Source organism: Falco peregrinus, unplaced genomic scaffold, assembly GCF_023634155.1.
Source record: "Falco peregrinus isolate bFalPer1 unplaced genomic scaffold, bFalPer1.pri scaffold_35, whole genome shotgun sequence".
Classification (NCBI taxonomy): domain Eukaryota; kingdom Metazoa; phylum Chordata; class Aves; order Falconiformes; family Falconidae; genus Falco; species Falco peregrinus.
This window is the reverse complement of record NW_026599603.1, coordinates 1,556,797-1,575,976: the sequence shown is the minus strand read 5'-3', so window position 1 is coordinate 1,575,976 and position 19,180 is coordinate 1,556,797. Positions and strand designations below refer to the sequence as shown.

The 19,180-nt window shown below is 49.1% G+C and overlaps 1 protein-coding gene across 1 annotated transcript in view; it reads right to left on the bottom strand.

The window, feature by feature from the left end:
• LOC129783349 (hydrocephalus-inducing protein homolog) overlaps positions 1-18,932 on the bottom strand; it is a 133,063-nt gene extending 114,131 nt beyond the window's left edge. The window contains 2 exon segments of the mRNA XM_055793332.1: positions 9,431-9,583; positions 18,800-18,932. The gene's annotated coding sequence lies outside the window, so the exon portion shown is untranslated.
• Positions 18,933-19,180: the final 248 nt, after the last annotated feature.

The window sequence follows — 19,180 nt, the reverse complement described above, 5'->3', positions numbered from 1 at the left end:
CTGGCATTTCTCACCTTCTCCCTCCAACTTCCATCTATTTTGGAACTATTTACTGGAATTTTTATCCAAATCTCGATTAATACCCAAACTGTCCTTTATTACTCTTCAAAAGTTTTTCGGTGGGAACAAAAGGGAAATGTCACTTCACTGCTTCATTTTGCAAAAGCAGCTGACCCGATGCGACTCTGCGCCTGACCCTACTAAGTGCTCAGAGTATTAGGAACAACCTTAAAGCCGGGGATCGCTGCTGCCCCGAGCATCAAAATCAGACCGCTCTCCTACTTTGCAAACCGAATGCCCACCCTTTGTGCAAGGAGGTTGGTGATGGTTTTAACTAATGGAGCACAGAGCTCCGTACTCTGATTATCAACTATGGTTTCTCAAAGCTAATTTGGTTAACTTGCAAAAATGATCCAGCAAACAGGACTCCTCCCAGGCATGAAATTGCCACAGTGACCAAGAGCCTTTCTCCATGGAGAACGAGGGCCCCTTTTTTCACTTATTAACACCCAAACTCAAGGCTCCCTACAGGCGTTCGAAGGTGTAACAGCAGAAAGAAAAGCATGAAACCATTCAAGCTGCATGAGCAATTAGCTCAAATATAAACGCAACGTTAGTGAAAGCAGGGCCACTTAAGGCTATCCTCACGGCAGCTCTTCTCCAGCATCCTCATCCTGCAGGCCGCATGGGTCAACAGGTCCATGGGCCATTCTTTTTCTACCACCAGCCTGCTGACGACCTCTCCATCTGCATCTCAAAAAGTGCGGGTGCAAGAAAGGGAAAGAGGAGAAAACACCCCCAGAAAGCAGGTCTCAAGCATCGACAAAAATCAAAGAGAGGTATGTACAGCACTTACTAAGCACTACTTTGGACTAGAAATCATTTCCCCTCCCTTTCTGGCTAACTGGACCAAGGGACGGATGGATTTGCCCACTTCTTATTTTATGGGACTTGAAAGACCCAGCTCTACCCTAACACTTTTTGACATCCCAAAATTAAGCAAAAACTCACAGATCCCAGCTTCAGGTAAGTTCATCCAGACACTGCAGACAAGCTACTCATTTCTTTAAGGAGTACAGAAAAACCTCCATGCTGACTTACAAAGCAAGAACTTAATTCCTATTTTGCTTGCCTGGGGAGGACCCCAAGCACATCAACGCAAAAGAACACAGGCAAATCACCGTGTTGCCACAGCTCCAACAATGCCTTTGGGGTGTCCTCTGTTGTTGCACCTGGTGAGTAGCCACCTAATGAGCTTGTTCCAATTAACCGTGCACACATCTACACACACGCCAGCTGAGGACATCCAACTTACAAGGCCATCTCGGCTGCCAGGGAGCTTCACGCATTTTCAGCGCAGCATACGGCATAAACAAACGCTTCCCGTGAGACTCACGGCCACAAGCAAACCAAATCAGCACATCTGCTCGGCAGGGAACCAGGAACCCTCCGCTGGAAAACCAGCATACATTATCTGGGGCTTTACAGTCCAGTCAGGGAAGATAAAAGCTGGCTCTCCAGCCAGCTAGCTTGCGGCAACTCACTCCAACACGTCTCCCACATGGTGTCCAGCCACAAATCTGAGCAGGAACTGCAGAGCTCAGATATGACACCCCGGTGCGCTCCAGGCTCCAAGACAGAAGCGCTCTAAAGAAAGGGAACCGGACGCTGGGTGATGCTTCCTGCCTCAGAAGGCAGAACTCCAAGACAGACGTCAAGGTGAGACCCATCAGGGCTCTCATGCTTGGCCTCAGATGCACCCACAGGTCTGCCACCACGTGCTCCTGCCCACCGCTCCCCCACCTCAGAAGCAATGCCAGAGCCTCCCCGGCTCGGCACAGAAGTGACTCCTGCCTGCTGCAGGCAAGCAGCACAGCTGGAGCCAGGCTTCACACTCAGAGGACTTGACAAAGCAGCCACAGGTGCTTAGCAAGGGAAACCACTAGCTGCAAAGTGCCTTCATGGAGCTGCATGGCAGAAGCCACATGGAACCTGTGCAAAGCCTGCAAGCACCGCAGCATCCAACGCTGGCATCTCAGCCTGCTCTCAAACCCAACCACCCTGCTCCCACACTCAGCTGCGTCCCTGCCATTGAACTCCTCTGGTTTTCCAGCCCAAACCTTTCCGCCCTCCCAGGGAGATGGAGAGGGCCAAATCCATTCCTCAGCCCTGCTCGTCAGCCCAGACAAGATTGTTATCGATTTGTTAATAAGTTAAGATTGATTGATTTTATTTGATTGATTAATTGATTTTATAAAATCATTTTATAAAATTAAAATATAGAAGGATAAGAAAAAAAATCTTATAAGAAACTTATAGCTGCACAGTAAAAGTTGTTATGGGATCTTCCATACGTCCTGTACCAAGGCTAGAAGAAGGGGCTGGAACCATTGTTAAAACTTAGGTAATAACTTTAGGGTTGAAAGGTTTCTTTGTATTTAACCAGTCTTCTGTATGCAGAGGTGTACTGAAATGTCAGAATATGAGATGAATGGGAACTGGGGAGAGTCAACTGGAACAGCTTGTGGTTACCTGCCAAGAAACCGTGAACTTCAGTAAAAGGTAATTCCGGCAGGGGGAGATCGCGACCACCGACTCATACACCACCTACCCAAATTGCACCCCAGACCCATTTCTAGACCTTTCTAAGCTCTACTGCACAGAATCAGATATGGGAGGAGAGTATGTTAATGATTTATAGGAAATGTTATGATTATGCATGAATATTTAATGAATATGTATGAATAAGTTCTATATATGGAATCTGATTTTGGGACCTGGCGTGCGTTGATCGTGAGAGGACTCGCTCACGCACCCGGCCGTTAATAAAGAAGTGTCTGCTTATCTACATCACATTGGTGTCGATAAGTTCTTCATTCCGAGATTTCGGTAACAAGATCACTTCCAGATCTCCTAGCAATGCTGCCTCCAGAAAGCAAGTGAGAAAAAGCTTGATCTGCAGGCTAGCAGCTAGGATGCTTGAGAGCTAAGGAAAACCCTTGGCTGGGGGGGCTCTGCTCCCTGGGTTACAAAGACTTTTAGCTAATGACTCATGTGCAGCACATAAGGAGCCTCTGGAGAAAAAAATCAAAAAGATCAGGACAATCTTCAAGGTGACAGAAAAGGATCCGTTTCATGATGTGGGCTCACAGCTACTACAGAGATTCCTTGAGTCAGGTTAGGCAGAAAAGAAGGGTCTGCACAGGATCATCCTGCTCCCAGGCGAGTGTTTTGGCCATGAGCTACATTAAGGATAAATAAAAGCACCTCTTCTCCTTAGGGCAGCAGTATTAACCTCTGAACACTGCCTGGCTCACGATACGGGCTAGGGCCGTACAGCCAAAGTATCTGCAGGCACAAGGCAGGGCTTCACGTCTTGAAAAGTCAGAAAGCTCAACCAACGCAGGCACAGAGTGGCCCTTCAGCACCCGTGAGCTTGGCAAAAGCTGTGCTGAGGAACACTTTGACGAGAGCACTTAGATATGGCCCTAAAGCATCCAAATCCCTTTGTGTGCAAGTCCAACAGCTTCCCTCTATAAATGAAACTGAACCGCTCTCTGATGATACTGTGCTCAAACAAGACAGGAAATTAAGAACAAACAGCAAAATCCCTAATGCCCACTAGGAGAAAAAGGGCAGTTTGACGGAAAGGCACAGCTCTGTCCATACAGATCCTGCAGCTGTCACCATGCCATGTGCCAGTGCTCCTGTTTCGAAGGACCCCACGTCACTCGTGCTGCAGCACCAGCACCAGCCTCTGAGCCGGTCTGACACCAGCCGATTGCTCTCCAGGCAGAGGCTGGGGATGGACCCGCACACTGCGCTGCAACACACTACACCCAGCTTTTCTGGTAGGAGCACAGACTGGTGGCTCAGTCTTGCTTTGGCATACACAATAAATCCTCTTCTTGCTTCCGCAAAGATAAACCATCTCTCTCTGGAGCAACTGCTTAATTTGCTTTTCTATTACACTTTGCTGGAAGAGCAAGACAAGGAGATCCATTAAAAGTGAGAATCAGGATGCTATTGAACAATTTTGTTCAGTTAGACCATCTTGCCCTGTTCAGGCTTCAGTAGCATCATCACATCTCTTGCTTAGAAATCACCTGCTTACCTATAATTACCATATCAACAGCATCTCAAGGAAGCCAGGAAAGGAGAAGCAGATTTGGCTTCACCACCAAGTTACTGCTCATCCTTCAGTGAAGGGGTGAGGCTGGACAGCCTGTTAAGAATCATCTGCTCCCTCCTGGAGCACTCTAGCCTCTGCATTTTCTCTAGATGTATACACAAATTGCTTTTTCTCAGAAAGTCACCTATGGATTTAAAATGCAAGGAAAGCAGTGAGCTTTGCAGTCACTTCTACCTGGGCCATCTGTCCGATTTTTCATCGCAAGCCTTCACAGCATTTTGTAGACAGAGCAAGAACAACTCATCTCACCCCTCATTTACAGACGGGGCAACACAGGGAGAAAGCAAGATGAGGAGGGCGAGAGCAGCAGCAGCTAAGCAGGCAGCTTCCACCCCCTCCACAGTTAACCCAGTCCGGATGCAGGCACACCGACACCCCGTGGGAATGGGAAGCAAGGAAGAACCGAGTTTTCTTTCGGGGAGCAAAGCTCGCTCCCTGTCCGGCTCGGGAGGGGAGGAGAAGGGGCTCCAACTGCCGGTGCCTGACAAGGGATGTCTGCAGCCTCCAGGTGCCTCAGGAGCCCCCCCCTCCCTCCACAGGCAGCCACATCCCCCAAACCCTCCCCCCCACAAGCAGCTTCCTTGCAGGGACACAGACCCCGCCGGAAGATGGGCACAACGTCCTGCCGGGAGGCGTTTGGCAGGAGCCGTGTCACCCCGGCCCAGGCACAGCCCTGCCTCTGTGTCCCCGCTCCGAGCTGCCCCCAGCCCCGCTCCCAAGCCCTCCCACCCGCAGGTGGCCCCGGCACCGAAAGCCACCCGCCACCTCACCGGCGGGGCCGCAGGGACACCCGCGCACTCCGCGCACTCCCGGTCGGCGCTGACAGCCAGCCCCTTGTCCTGGCTGCCACTTCAACGGGGACAGTGGCTAATGCAGGGGCAGTGGCTGATGCCACCGCGGCAACGGCAGGGACAGTGGCCGATGCCACCGCGGCAACGGCAGGGACAGTGGCCGATGCCACCGCGGCAACGGCAGGGGCAGTGGCCGATGCCACCGTGGCAACGGCAGGGACGCGGAGAGGCACAGCAGAGGGCTGCAGGGATGCTCAGCACCCAGCCGGCTCCCACCCAGCCTCTGCCAGCCCAGGGGGACCCACAAACAGGAGCCCAGCTGTGCCCAGCTACCACACCAGCTCACGGCTTCAGCAGGGAGCTCCCACTTACCCCTGCCCCAGGGCAACTGGAACCAGCCGCGCTTCCCTGCACTTGCTGGGCACAGGCACTGCAGGTGCCTGGCTAGCACAGCCTGCTCTCCAAGCACCAACAGCAGCTCAGGGAACGCGTGCAACGCCCACAGCAAGCATGCAGCCACACTGCCTCCAACACACCCTCCCAGCTTCAGCACAGCCACAGCCCTGCCCGTCTCAGCACAAAACACGGCGGCAGCCCTTAGAGAAATTCATGGCAGGACCCACAGGGGTTCCCCCGGGGCTAAGAAAGCAAGCCAGCACTCCAGACTCATCATCCAAGAGCCACACGCCATCTGGAAACACCCACTATGACAACAGATCCTAAAAATCAAGCCACACAACCCACAGAGGTGCCAGCACTGCCCTCAGAAGGGACCAGCTGCTCTTCTGGCCTGCTCACTTTGGGATAACTTGGAGCCCAGCTCAAGCAGCTCACCTGCTGCGCTGCCACCGCGCCCCTCGCAGCCTGCCTGCGGCGGGGCTCTCGGCGCAGGCTCACACCCGGGCACAAACCAGCACAACTGACCTGTCCTTCTCAGGGAAGCACCGCAGCCAGCAAACCCTGCTAAGCACAGCATCACACACAGCTCTCAACTCTTGACAGAGCCCACAGGTGCCCTTACGCCCTCGCTGAGGAGCTCGGGCACCAGGCACACCGGTGGTCCATTCAGACAGATGCACTTACCTGGGCGCCTCTGCCCTGCCCTTGTGCAGGGTCTGACACAGGGCTCGAGGGAGGTCACTGCTTGCTGAGTGTTGTTTGAATCCCTCACGTTCCTTTCAAGGACACAGAGGCTCCTCCAGCTAGGAGGACAGAACTGCTTCTTTGGCTGGTGAGACCACAGGGGAAACATGGAGCTGCGTAAGATGGCAAACGAGAGCACTTCCAAATCAGACAGCTGGAGACTTATTCCCACTTCAGAGTGAGCATCGCTGGTATTTCATCAAGAAGCCAAGCAGGACACCTCAAAGCCTGAGCCTTGGGCATATGCCATGGGATCACAGAGTGTGAAATAATCATCCAAAAAGAATTTGTGTTGTATATTAGTCTTCCCCATACTTCCTTCTCAAAAAGGCTTCTGCCCAAGTAACTGGACCTCAGAAGGCCCACAGCCATTATCGCACTGCACCTGGGAACACAAGCATTGCAATCCTGGGTAACTGCAGCCCTTCAGGCAAGGCTCAGCCTGGTACAGGAAAGGGACACGGGGCCACGTCTGATCCTCAGCACAGTCTTTTCCAAGGACTGAGCAACAAAACACGAAGGCATGCAATAAAAAGGCACCCCGATGTGCAGCACATCACCCTCCGGTGCCTTGCACAGCCAGGGCTCACCCTCCTCCCTCCGGACTTTGATCTCAGAGTTACACGCTACCGGTGGGCCACTTCACTTTTAGCCTGTGCTCCCTGCACTGCCACCGAGATGAGCCAGTCGTTACTTGGCAGAGGCGAACGCAGGGCAGGGAAGCAGGGAAGGCAGGACCCACCATTCTTCCCAGCCAGCGCCTTCCTTCGTCAGCCTCCGATCACAGGTCAGCTTGCTCACCCCCATTTTACCACGTGGACATTGCAATAGGGTTAGTTCACTCTGTTTTCTCGTATAGGTTAAGACCCATCGGGATCTTAGAGTTTCCTGCACAAAGTTTAGCCAGTTTATTTTTTTTTCTTAGACAGGTTCAACCTAAAGTAAAGCAGAGTTCACAGTACAAGAGAAGCCTGGGACAGGGGAGTTCAAGCGTGCTGGACAGAGAGAAACATGCTCAGTTTTGGGGGGCTTTTTTTTTGTTTGTTTGTTTTTTTAATGCATACACCTTGACATCAAAGCCTTTTTCTCCTTTGCTCCTCTTCCCACATCCCAACTCTCACATGTAATGGAGGCAAATCTCTATCTGCTGTTGCCAGACCCTGGGCTGGACATACCCACGCCCATCAACTGGAGGGCAACTACACCAGCGCACCCACAGCAGCACAGCTTGTCGCTGTGGAAATCCCAACTTACAGCACTGAAGAGGTCATCGCTCGGCAAGAGCACGCCAAGATGGTCTGCAGGAGCTACTTCCAGCCACCCAGGCTAGAGAAGCACAGCACCCAGAGGGCCCCAGCTCAGACAGGCTCTTCAGCCTCCCTGCAGTGCCTGTCACTGGAGGGAGAGCGTGGGTCCCCCTTGCACAACCCGCTCCCAGCCCCACGGGAGGCAAACTCCCTTTGCCAGGGCCTTTAAACACCCAGACAAAAACCCTGGCAGGCAGCAGGGAAGAGCTGATGCAGCCCCGTGCAAGGGGAGCTGCAGAGACCCTGGTGATCCAGCAGAAGGGGACCCACGCTCTCTGCAAAAGGCAGCTTGATTTGATTCGCTCGTGTTTTGCACGCAAAGCCCTTGGGGTGCTCCAGCATTTTGCAAAACACGCACGTTCTGCCAAAGCTGCTTCATTTCTGAGGGCAGGGAAGGTGAACAGTGCAGACTATTCTTTTTTTCTAGCTCACGGGGACTTTGAGGGATAGGAATACACTGCATTCCCAGAGAGCAGGCTGGGGAGATGGCACGGCTGGTGTGTGCTGTCAGCCAGCCTGCTGGCAGACGACAAGAGGGAGGCCACAGCCAGCTGGTCTTGCAGCTTTTTCACCAGAGCCACGGCTCCTGATGGCTACAGACAGCAGACAGCCCTGCCAAGCTGCCATTTTCGAGCAGCCACGGACCTGAAGTTACAGTCGGTATGGGTGCCCACACTTGGCAAGCCTACGCACATGGTTCAGGATGCCCTGCAGGATGTAGAAGACTGCAGCCACCGCTTTCTGACCCAGTTCTGGGCTTCGCCATGCTTGGAGATGGAAATGTAAGGCAGACCACCCCTGTCACAGAGCTGGACGCCCAGACACACAGGCGGAGCTGAGACAGGGAAGGGGAAGGACAACCAAGTCTCTTCCAGGCTTCTTCCCCGGGACAGGGCTTAGCCACCTCCCCTGGGGGAGACGCACACTTTCAGAAAGAGCCCAGAGGCTGAAAATCACAGCACCATCCAAGCTCACGACCATGGACTTGGGGGTACAGGGTTTATATCACTGCCCCCTCTCCGTTCTGTTCCTGGGGTCCTACACAGCCAGCTCTGCTCCCGCAGGGACCAAGCCCCTCCTCCCCTGCCAACACCCCCCCTGCCCCAGCAGCTCACCTCTGCTCTCCTTCACAGCATCCAGCTGCCACCATCCAGTTCAGCTGGGAGCCATCCCTCCCGGTTCACACTTGGCTCCCAGCTGGCTGCCTGCGCTCCTGACAGACACATGCCCAGCAGCACAGGCTGCAGCTAGTCCCAAGGAAGCAGACAGGGGATCACACTCGTGCACAGCGCAGCGCACAAGCGAGCCACCCTGCTCCATCCTAGCGGGGTCTGACCAAACCAGGCTGGTGGCCCTGCTCTCTTTTAGAGGCACAGAGAACTTGGTTCATGCAGGGAGCTGCTCCACCCAGGCTGAAAATCCTTCCCCCCAGCCCCGGGGAAACACTGTTTACACAGCTCTTCTCCTCCTGCAGAAACAAAGGAGCCTACAGCCGCGGGCAAGAGCAGGCACCTTGCATTATTAACCTCTCCTTTGCTGCAGCGTTAGAAGGACACAGAGCACCGTCAGCCAGCACCCCCCAGAAGCCCTGCTGCGGGCTCCGAGGTCAACCCTGACAGCACAGGCACTCTCCAGCTTCTGAACACCAAAACCCCTGCACAGGGTCTGAAACAGGCACATCAGAAGCACCTTTCCTGTCATCATTGCTGCACCCACGCCATCAAACCCACAGAATAACTGGACACGGCTGCTGTCTTGCAGAGGACACAGAGCTGCAGCAAAGGCAAAGAGCTGCAGTGAGGATCCAGAGAGGGGGGGGAAGTGCTGCCACAGGCAGCTTATACGAGGGGGTGCAGAAGGAGCCTTCACTACCCCCATTTTAACCCATGGAGGAAGAACTCCAGCGCTCGGTTCAAGAAAGGACTGACTGCAACACTCAATCATTTTAGATGCTATCAAAACATCCTCTAACAAATAACTGCAGTCAGATCACTTACCCACTGACACCTGATGAAGTCCCAAATAGGCAGCTCAGTCTTCTTGAGCCAGAACAGGCTTCGTATTTGTTTCCCGATGAGAAAGAAGGAAAATCAAGGTGGCTCCTTTTGTCCGTGTTTCCCCTGCCGCGTTCTGAGCAATGCAGTCCCACACTGTAGGGGAGAACAACGATTTCATTTTGGTTTTGGTAGCACAGACCTGAACGCACAACCCTGGCTTTGCTGTCCCCCTTTTTATACCCATGCTGGGAACCCATTTCGTTTTCTCACTTTGTTTAGTTTACATCTCACTTCCAAACTCTGAACTGCTTCTCTACTTCTTCTCTGAAGCAAGACAGCATTTCAAATGCCTGCATTTTTGAGACATTAACTGTGCAGTTACTTGCAGAGTAAGTTGTTCTCCTCCCATTGCTTTTTTAAAACAAAGCAAAATCTTTGGCCCTAACAAGTGTGATGCCTCCTAGCTTTTCTTTTTCCTTAATACTATGACACCCTTTAATGCAGACAGCTGTCTCTGTGTACATGCAGAAGAAAATTTACAAGCCTCAAGAAGTTAATCACAGTTCAAGGGGAATCTCTGACATGGAAGTCAACAAGGCAGTATCCAAGGCTGCGACTGCCAGAAGACAGTGCCACAGAAGGATGGATAGATTCCGGATAGAGGTTCAGACCTGACTCTGCAAGGTATCGGCACAACATCTCAACCTAGACAAGAAAGGGTACAGCTGTCAAGGACACCCATATCTATGCAGTTACAGGATCGGTCAAGTAGTTGTTCCTGGGGCTGACGCTGCCTTAACCCCAGCCCTCTTGGCCTCCTGTTTCCTCTGGCAGCTAAGAGCCATCTAAGCCCCCACGACACCGAGGACAGAACCATGCTGCAGTACCACCACGCTGTAGGAGCGGGGCTTAGTGGTCTGTCACAGATGCAGAGCAGGAGCAGTCCCTCCTCCCTCACACCCAGCTCTTCTCCTCAGCTAGCAGGGTCCTGCCAGGGCATCTCCCATCCCGCCCCATACTGCGGGGCACCACAGGCTGGGGACTACCAGCCCCTCCTCTCCTCCACCCGACATACCCGACCTCCCTCAGAGCCTAAGCACATGGCAGCTCTCTACTGCTTGGCATCACGTGCATTTAAAACCATGGCAATACCCAAGCACCCACGGCCCAGCAAGATCCTCCCACGGTCGGCTCCAGAGACCACGTTAAACGCCACAGACGGTCCTTCCTCCAACTTCTCCAGGCCAAGAAAAAACCCACACGGCCTTAACCCAGTCCACAACAGCTGGGTTGGCATTTGCAGCTTCTGGCACCACTTGGCAGTTCCATTTGCAGTAGGACTGCTCTCCTCGGCTTCACAGCAAGCTGGTCATCCACAGCCCCAGCCGATCCTAACCTCTCCTGCAAGGCACTTTCAAACACCAGCATCTGCTTCTGTGATCTGAAGCAAGCGAGAGGGAAAAATCAGACAACACAGTGGGACACAGGGAAGGGACAATCCCAGCCCATGACACATGTTTCAGCCTGAGCCCACAGGAGCACCTGGCACCATCACAGCAGCTACAAAGCACCATCGGGTGTTCAGAAGCGGTGCTGTGAAAGGAGTAGCTTCTTTTATTTGTCACTTGTGAAGCGCTGAAGGGACAAGCTCATCTCCTGGCTGCTGCCGGGCCAGCTGGCGCAGCTCCCTGCAGCACACAGGGCTGCGCTAAGAGGTGCTGGGGCACTCGGCAGGCGCCACCGCTGCTGTGCAAGGAAGTTAACCTGAAGCAAGCACCAAGGAAATAAAAGCAAAGCTGAATGTGGCCTCACCTGCTCTGGGCAGTTGCCTTCACAGGCCCAACACAACCACAAAGGCACACTTTGAACTCAAGCAAAATCCCAAAGCAATTGCCGGTTTGCTCAGGGAGGGACTGCTGGGTTACCTTTTGCTTAGACAAATATTTGACTGCATTTGTAGCGGAAAGTCTTTTGCCAAAAAGACACAGTTTTGTTAACGAGCAGCCACGCAGAGGCTGCCCTGCGCTGGAACCCGGGCCAGGGCTTTCTGATTTTTAAACAGGGCACCTAGTGCATCCCTTAAAAGAGCCTCTGGTCTCTGCCACGGAGGCGCTGTCAGACTCTACAGCTTTTAGGGGATCAAGGTCTCCGTGCTGACTCCCAGCACATCACGTTTTGGCAGTGGCAGCACAAGGGCAGGTTTTCATTTTCCATATAGAGACTGTTGAAGCTGAACTGCTGAAATGAGCTCCCCGGGTTCTTCCTTTGAACCTCTTCCCACCCTTCACACGTCCCAAGAGCTCTCATGAACCGAAGAGCCAGCAGCAAAAGCAGCCCCTGCAGATCTGCAGGAGCGGGCTGGAAACTAGGACCACGCGTGGCAATCAGTTAGCTGAGGGGAATGTGCTGGGGCTTGTCTAGACAACAATTAACATGATGAGGCATGTTTGCAGAGCACAGGGGAGTGGGAGACGGAAGGCGCCAAGGAAAGGTAACACCTTGTGGTTAATTGCTGGTAGTTAACCACCAATCAGGGATTGCCTAGTATGCAATGCTTAGCTTCAAGAACCAATTAGTTTAAAACGCGCAGCTTCTGAAAGTGTATAAAAACGCGTGCTTCTGTACAATAAATTGACATTTGCTTGCATCAAGCTGTGTCCCGTCTCTTCATTCGCCGCAGAGCAACCTCAAAACCATTTGTGGGTCTCTAAGACCAGGAAAGACCGACTGAGTCAGCTACTAGTAAGCAACAAGTTACAGGGTTTTTTCCGCACCACCTCACACTGCATTGTGCCCTGGGAAGCAAAGACACCATTCCGAAAAGCAAACCCCCACCTGCCTCCTGCTCAACTCGTGCCTGAGACAGGCTTCAGGGGGTGACCTTGGGCAAGGCCAACTGCACAGAGCTGTTCCGAGTGATGGTGGCGTTACTCCCCTCTCTTCCGAGAGGGAATGCATCCGTCGGAGCCTGACGATGCTGCCACGGCCTCAAGCTGCAGCCAGGCCTGTGCTGGGCCTTCACTGCTCTCAGCCCTGACCCTCACCCATGGACGTGATGGCCCAGTAGAACTGCAGACCTGCCCATCCCTATGGACCGGCCTGGTGATCTGCACTCTTGGCGCACTCTGCTTACTGTCCCCAGAACTGTCCCCAGAACTCTTCTGCTCTTCTTGGTGAGGGCCTGTGGGGCTGATCCCTGGCCTGTGTGGTCACAGACCCTGCCAGCCTTGCTGTGGCTCTTGCTTTGCCCTTCCTCTGCAGGACAGCCTACCCCTGATGTGCCCTCGCAGATACTGCTGTGTATGTAACACTTCCATCTTTACCCCTAAGAGCTACATCAGTATTACAGTCGCCTACTACTGTGACCATAGAAGGAACATCAAAACCCAGCCAAATAATTTCAGAAATACAGCCAAGAAAAAAGTAGTCAAAATCAACAACATGAAAAGATGTATAAAGAAAGAACAAAGGTTACAAAAGAAAAACCACCACAATAACCTAAACAAAATAAAGCTCACCTTTGTTCTTAATCTGCCGATTTCATTGACCATTTCAGAATACCTGTTCTTCACTTCTCCCTGCAAATTAAGCTGGGACAGTCCCCCTCTCTCCTCATACACCCTTAGTTCCTTCGTAGCTCTGCTCAGCAGCCTCTTCAACCTGCACTGCAAACTAGTCATGAAAACAATGAAGCAAAGGAACAAAACTGGACTTTTTCACATACTCTCATGTAAACAGCACAGACACCGCTTGCTTTATCTTTAATGTACTTGACACACCAGGAATCACCAGGAAAAAACAGTATTCCTGTGCCACATACACTTGGAGAGTCCAGATTTCACCTGAAAAGAGGAATGAAAGACTCCCTTCTTCCCAGGAGAACTGCAGGGCAACCTGCATCTGCAGTTGTTTTGGCAGCTATTGAAAACTAGGGGCTGGTGTACAGAAGTACCTTGCAAGAACTAACACGAGGCTGGCATCTGCTCACAGTTAGGTACACCTATTTTTACACTAAAGTTTAATAAAACATGACTTCTACGCAGGGATACCTCTTCACCACGCTAAAAAGCCGTACCTCTTACAGTCTTTCTGCAGCGGAGGTTTATTTTCTTTTCTTGGTCCAGACATAGTTCAGCTGAGCGTTTCAACTCTACCAGCTTCTTCACTTCCTTTCATTCACTCTCACACTTTCAAAAGAGAAAAGAAAGATGTATCACACACACAGAGCACGGGAAAAATACCTACGTACAGTCTGTGCATCTAGCGCTCTCCACAGAGAAGCTGCTGGACGTCTCTATCTGTTAGCCACGTCCCACAGAATGCCATGGGACGGAATTCCTGAGGATATTCCATCCCTTCAGGTTTCACATCAAACAGACCAATACGTAACTACAGAAACAGATGCCCTCGCTGAAGCAAAGGCCATCCTCTTCTAGACATAACAGGTGGAAAAGATGCTGGAGAACACTTTTGGCAGTGCCTCTGCTCATAGTAGGGATTACGTAGGTATGCACTTCATGGGAGAACACGGATTCATCCAAAGCTTTCATGGGATCTTCCAGCAACCAGCAGGCAGGGGCTTGTGGAGGAATCTGATCTTTTGGAGTTCTTCAACATTTTATTCCCCTCAGCCATTACCTCCACCTCTTCTGTGTGGGCATTTACTTAGCCACATGCTGGTTTTCCTCCTCTTGGTGTTTTCTCAGCCACACCAGAGGAGAGCCGGCAGCTGTTTTGACTTTGTACTTCCATTTTCCCTCTACAGAAAAGGAGAAAAGGGGAAGGCTGTCCCTTGGCAACTGGCAGGCGCTGCTTGTTTCCCAAGCACTCGTTCATTTACCCAGCATTCCTTCAGTATGTTTTCCTGCAAGGCTTTTAAGCTCCCGCTACGCTGAAAACATACAGCAGCTCCTCCATACACGCACTGGAAACATCACGCATTTTAAACCTGCCCAGAAACCAAGGGGTCAGAAGATGACCACACAAAATCCAAGGAAGAACTGGGAACTGTGGCCTTGCTCGATGTGCTCAACTGATAGCAAACCACACTGGGAACTCTTCCCAACAGAGCCACTCCAGAACTTACACAAAGACACCCATCTAGCTTTTATTTGCTTCCTCCATGACCCCCAAACGATAAGGTACTCGCAGCCTGAATGGCAGGGATAACAGAAAATGATATGTAAGAACCTGACCAGAAGGTGCATGTGGTTCTCCTGGGTATTGGCTCGGTGCCTGGAGAATTTTCTGGGCTCACCTGTTGCAACAGTTCAGCCTTCTCCTCGTCCAGCTGAGCAACGCGCTCTTCAAGGTGGGATCTTGACTTCAAGTGCTCCTCCCACGTGCTGTGCAAGTCCTTGGATGTCAGAGCCAGCATGTTCTGCTTCTGCGTCTGTGAAAGCAACAGTGGCAGAAGAAAAAGTAAGGTGGCCGGAAAAGACAAGAGCGCAGGAGAATGCAGTAACTTACACAGAAACAGGCCTAAGCTCGCCTCTCCCCGTCCAAGACCTATGGCCAAGGTTGATGTGGAGTGTAAAACACACCTTAGGAACCATAACCAAGAACAGCAGCTGGAGCTGGTGGGAAGAAGGAATACTCTAGAAGCGACAGGATGAGGTTACAACTTTGGGGGATAAGATGACATGCACACACACACAGAATCACCCTACAGCTTTCCTGCAAAGCTCCTCTGGTTCCCTCTATACTTCAGTTTTCGTAAGAACACTGCAAAAGGTGGTGCAAAAGGACAACATTCGCTCCTACTTTCAACAGCTACACTCAGATTTATTCATATAGTTACAGACATTAAGTACCTTAGTTTTCAACTTTTTTTCCAACTCCTTTTGCAAGCGCAGCTTGCCTCTCTCCAGGTCACTGTGGTAGCGTGTAGTAACTTCAAGTGAAGCTTCTGGCATAGATTGCTTTTTAAGTGCATCAGCAAGCTCCTGCTGCAGTTGTCCAAACATGCCCTAACGAAACAGTTAAATTAGCATGAAGAAAGTTCTAAGAACATGAAATACGCCTTTAACTTATTTTGTTATACAATTAGACCTGTCTAGATTGAACCCAAAAGTATGAAATTTTGCCTGCCACCAGCAGGCATCTGCACAGATGATGACCTCTCATCATCTTTCTCAGCTGAGCACCTTTGACTATCAGCAGCTGTTCATGAGGATTTCTGTTTCCTAACACATAAAAAAGGCTCAGGTATTGTTCTTCCTTGAACAATACACAGGAACACACTGCAATCGGGTATTTTTTCCTAACAAAACCCAAAGAAATCTGTTGTGATCCAAGAGCCACAGTTTGACTGCAAATATTACTCCGGTGACTGAAGGCAGGACTTTGTGTTAGATTGTTCTTTGTTCTGTTTCTTCACTATACAAATACAATTAAATGAATACAAATATCTGAAAGCTCCTTTGAGATACACTTTAAGGGTATGTTGAATCACATCCTCTTGTAGTCTTCTTACTCAGCTCGTTTTAGAAATACTGATAGATTAGGTTTACAAAAATCTGGATAGCTCATATATATATATAGCTATATACATATACACACACACACTCTCTCACATGATCTTCAAAAGAAACCCATTATTTTGGTAGTAAGAATACAAAGCAAGTCACAGTTCACAATGATTGACAGTACTGCTGGAGTGTGGCTACACATCATAAAAGAGAAAGCTTAAGGTCACCGTCTGACATGAACTTTGAGGAACAGGCAGGCCCCTCAGAACCCTCAAAACACATACAGAAATCAACAGCTGGACATTACTAATACTCTTCAATCTTGATAGCAGCTTACAGAGAACCTATTTTTTCCCCTCTATAGAAGCTTCATATAAATCTATCCCCAACCACTTCACTTCTCTGTATCTTCATTTCTCAGCCCTCGTGTATTGGATGGTTCCTCCTTTTATACCACTCTCATTCAGGTCATCAGTGCAATACTTACATCAAAACCATCCAATACTTAAGACTATTCTATAGGGCATAACATGGACTAAGGAAAATAGATGGAAAAAAGTTCTAGAGAAGAATCACCTTTCTTGATCAAAGCTTAGACTTGGATACCTTTTTTCTGTTCTCTGCTTAGATCTGAGGACTAATATCCCCCTTGCCAAAACTTTCCGCAATTCCGAGGGAAACATAACAAACCAGAACAAATCAGTATTCTTTGGTCCCATGCATGTAACTTGCACCGGATACATTGTAGGAACAAACTGATTTCAAGAACGGACAAACTTTAAATTGTTCTTTCTACGCATATACTTTACCTGTCTTTCTACTACGTCAGTCTCATATTTAAAGACTTGTTCCCTTAAATCAGTACACTTGGCATTTAAATCCTTGTTTCACTCTTCTATTAGATAAACTTGCTTTTCTGTATCAGCTCTAAGTTTGTTGAAAATGTCATTAAAACGGTCCTGCCCATAATCCACTATTTTTTCTTTCATGATCCTCTTGTTCTGCATCTCTTCCCATTGCTGATGGAGTAAAAAGGTTTTCACTCTGGAGCTGGGCCAATCGCTCCTGCAAGGACTCCTGTTTTATTACAGGTTCGCTTACTGGATCTTTCTCAAGTTGTCGAGCATGATCACATTCCTGTGCCCGACACTGGCCTTGACTTAATTCTTTTTTGTCATTTCTAAAAGCAAAGCTTTTTCTCTGAGCATTTGCTTCAACTGGTGAAGCTCATTTTCTAGCCTGTTAGCTTTGCTTTTAGCTTTACACAGCTGCAGAGACAAGCTCTTGTTGGTTTCTTGCACGTCAGAGAGGTCACGATGGAGCTCGACTTGCAAGCAAAGGCATTCATCACGTTCTCTGGGAAATCTTCGTTCAGCATTGCTTTTTGATGACAAATGAAGTTCAAGCTCTTGAACTGCAGCGTTCAGGGAGGAACGAAATGATTCAATTTCTGTCTCTAGTCTGTCTTTGCTTTTGTTTGTCTGCTCAAGTTTGGAAGTCAGCACTGCAGATTCTGTCTTTACTAAGTCCAGCTCCGCGTTGAACTGAAAAAACATTTGTCTTAATGCTTCCTTGTGCAGTTTAAGTTCCTTTTTGAGAGCTTCATTTTTTTCTTTCAAGGTCTCATTTTCCTTTAAATATTTTCCTTGTTCCTCCTGGTGCCTAAGTCTTACTTGAGTGAGTTCTAGCCTTAGCACAGCAATCTCATCTTGTAGTAACTGATTCTTGTACAACAGATCCTGTTCTCTATCAGTGCTGGATTCCTGAATGACAGGGAAAATGAATAAAGAGCCAATTGGGAAATGAATCTACAAAAAACCTGCAGCAATAAACTGCATTTTAACATTTCTAGTACTGAAGCATGACTTCAAAGATGAAGTTTCAGGCAATAAGCTACTCTGTGAACCCATGCACATGTACAATGTACGTACACAACGGAAGTGCAACATATCCTTAAAACCTAAATGAACATCCCAAATACACAGTTTCGTTTTTTTCCCCCCCTTAAACCAGCAACCAAAGCTTTTAAAATGACAGCGCTTTCTTGTATGTGCATGCCTTTATAATACTGCCTTTAAGGTTGAATTAGTTGTGCTACAGATCTGGTAAAAACAAGGCTAGAAAGGGTAATTTCCTTCTCAAATGTCTTCTGAACACTTATCCTTTTGTATTACTGAAAGTTAGCTATAAGACTCAATCACCCCCGGAATGCAATAGTCCTGTATATTTCCTCTTTATTGTATGTATAACTTTTTTCCACTTAAACACATTCACACAGCCAAGAACAAAAAGGCTTCCAGGCACTGCACATTCTTTAGGAAATTCAGTAAACTCTTTTCAAGATCTTTTTTAATACAGTGTTTATGATTGCTTTTTCTCCTCCAGTTACTCTGACTCTTACAGAGAGTTGAATTCATTGCTGATAGTCGATCATAAAATTTTAGTTATGTGGAGGTGGCAAAGAAAGGCATACTTGAAGTAAGTTCAATAAGGGAATAACTAATTTAAAAAAAAAAAGCAATGGAAACACAAACACTGTCAAACAACTTTCTTCCTGGTCAACCTTGCCATAGGTAGCTAGGTGTTTCACTGCTAGAAAGCCTAAAAAGCGATGACAAAATGTCTATGAAATGGAAAATAACAGATAGGTTAAGAAACGGGGTAAATAGTGTCTTCTATTAGTTTCCTACTTGCACAAGTAATTCAGGTACATACAGGAGTGATGCTGCTTTCCAGAACTTTTAGACATAAGAGAAAACAAGAAAGGTATTTACCCAGGTAAGTTACACGGGTAAACAGTAAATAAACCATCAAGAAACAGAAAAAGCTATGTAAGATTTATTATGACTTTAAAACAAACATGGTGAAATTTGATTTATTAGAAAAAAAATCTGCTTACCTCTGATTTTTTTCCTATAGATCTTCTTGTCTCTTCTTCTAGTTCCGTTTGTCTCCCAAGGTGGTTGTTCAAAATTCCTTCTTGAAGGGCTCTGGCCCTCTTTTCCTGAGAGAGCTGTCTCTGTGTTTCATCACGTTCCTCTTCAGCCTACAGTAATACAATAAAACTGCTTGCATCTTAAGAAAAAACAGAGCTAGCAATACATCTTCCCATTCTCCCTTGCATACTTGAAAACATTTTTGATTCCCCACCGTTATGATAATCCACCTATAAATAAATAAATTTAAATTTTCTTAGGAAAATTTAAGAAGGCAAAATACAGGATGTTTTGTAGTAATTCAAAAAAAGGTCAGGCTTTGCCTGAAATACAAATGAAACCTA